The 2,069-nt window shown below is 41.3% G+C and overlaps 1 non-coding gene across 1 annotated transcript; it reads right to left on the bottom strand.

The window, feature by feature from the left end:
• Window positions 1-1,038: 1,038 nt before the first annotated feature.
• Window positions 1,039-1,157, bottom strand: LOC123490311. Its single transcript, XR_006660889.1, has one exon. It is a non-coding gene; the product is annotated as a 5S ribosomal RNA (ribosomal RNA).
• Between the last annotated feature and the right edge of the window lie 912 nt (window positions 1,158-2,069).

Consider the following 2,069-nt stretch of genomic DNA (forward strand, 5'->3'; position numbering starts at 1 on the left):
TTCCAATATATATATATATATATATTTGAGTCTTGTTGGGGGAGAGGGCATATCCTATGTTGATTTATGACAAGTTCATTGACTAGGGCCCTATAAAATAGGCGTATGGACCGAATCACGGAATCCAGACATTAAACCGAAATTCAACAATATTCAAACATTTATTGAACTTAGTAAGAAATCAACTAAATCTATTCAACTTGTTAGAAAACGCATTCATTTGCCCAAGTCAATCATAAGACATGAACAAAATGCATCAGTGATTCGTATTTCCATGAACTTTCTGGCACGGCACAGGAATGCCCCTGTCTGTGTGCATGTGTGCGGTGTGCACGTATGTCTACACTTTGTGTAGCCGTTAGCGATGATGCTAATGATAACCTTCTTCTGGTAGGGAAGGAATGGCTTTCCCCAAAACCTTCGCAAGTAAATGTTAACTACAAAGTAGCCTATGCCTGCCTGGCAGAATTATACCGTGATCATTTGCATCACTCCAGTGGCCATTTGTTCTACAGCAACACCGCTTAACCAAACAAAGGTCTCTTCCTGGTGCACGCTTGCATTTAAGGGTAACTACACCCCAAAATCTAAATGTCTTACATTTTTCCCAGACCTCACAAATGGTCACCTGATAGGGTTTAAACATTGTTGTGGACATAGAACATCCAATTGTGCTGTTTTGCTATTAAAAAGGTGTACTTTTGAGAGCGAAAACCTGCCAAAACAGGGACAAACGGTCAACGGGGAAATCTAAACGGAGAAAAGGGAACTTGGGAATTAACGGAATCAGGCAAAACATTGAAGGGATTTTATAGTGCCCTAATGGACTACAGACATTGACTGTCTCCTAGACTAAAAACAAAGGCTGCATGTACTGCCTATATTTTGAGGGAAACGCACTGTCCATTATTTGATTTGATCAGGGCAGGGCAGCACACACAAACTGCATTTAGTCCAATAACAATCCATGATATTATTAGGGTGATAAATAAAAGGCAGTTGCTCCATGACACAAGAGCACGCTCTACTGGGACAAAAAGCTTACAGCACCTGGTATTCCCATGCGGTCTCCCATCTAAGTACTAACCAGGCCCGACCATGCTTAGCTTCTGAGATCGGACGAGATCGGGCGTATTCAGGATGGTATGGCCGTAAGCTAGGGAGAAACTCTTGGTACACTATATAAAGTCAATGTGTCACTCACTCTGAAAGGGACACAGAAACGTATCCACTTTGTGACACAAACTGAAGAAGCTCAACCCTTGCTTACATTTCCAATATATATATATATATATTTGAGTCTTGTTGGTGGGGGGGGGGGGAGAGGGCATATCCTATGTTGATTTATGACAAGTTCATTGACTAAGCCCCTATAAAATAGGCGTTGCGGACCGAATCACGGAATCCAGACATTAAACCGAAATTCAACAATATTCAAACATTTATTGAGCTTAGTAAGAAATCAACTAAATCTATTCAACTTGTTAGAAAACGCATTCATTTGCCCAAGTCAATCATAAGACATGAACAAAATGCATCAGTGATTCGTATTTCCATGAACTTTCTGAAACGGCACAGGAATGCCCCTGTCTGTGTGCATGTGTGCGGTGCTGCAGCATATATCTACACTTTGTGTAGCCGTTAGCGATGATGCTAATGATAACCTTCTTCTGGTAGGGAAGGAATGGCTTTCCCAAAACCTTCGCAAGTAAATGTTAACTACAAAGTAGCCTATGCCTGCCTGGCAGAATTATACCGTGATCATTTGCATCACTCCAGTGGCCATTTGTTCTACAGCAACACCGCTTAACCAAACAAAGGTCTCTTCCTGGTGCACTCTTGCATTTAAGGGTAACTACACCCCAAAATCTAAATGTCTTACATTTTTCCCAGACCTCACAAATGGTCACCTGATAGGGTTTAAACATTGTTGTGGACATAGAACATCCAATTGTGCTGTTTTGCTATTAAAAAGGTGTACTTTTGAGAGCGAAAACCTGCCAAAACAGGGACAAACGGTCAACGGGGAAATCTAAACGGAGAAAAGGGAACTTGGGAATTAACGGAAT

The sequence above is a fragment of the Coregonus clupeaformis genome, unplaced genomic scaffold (assembly GCF_020615455.1).
Source record: "Coregonus clupeaformis isolate EN_2021a unplaced genomic scaffold, ASM2061545v1 scaf3647, whole genome shotgun sequence".
NCBI classification, from domain to species: Eukaryota; Metazoa; Chordata; class Actinopteri; order Salmoniformes; family Salmonidae; genus Coregonus; species Coregonus clupeaformis.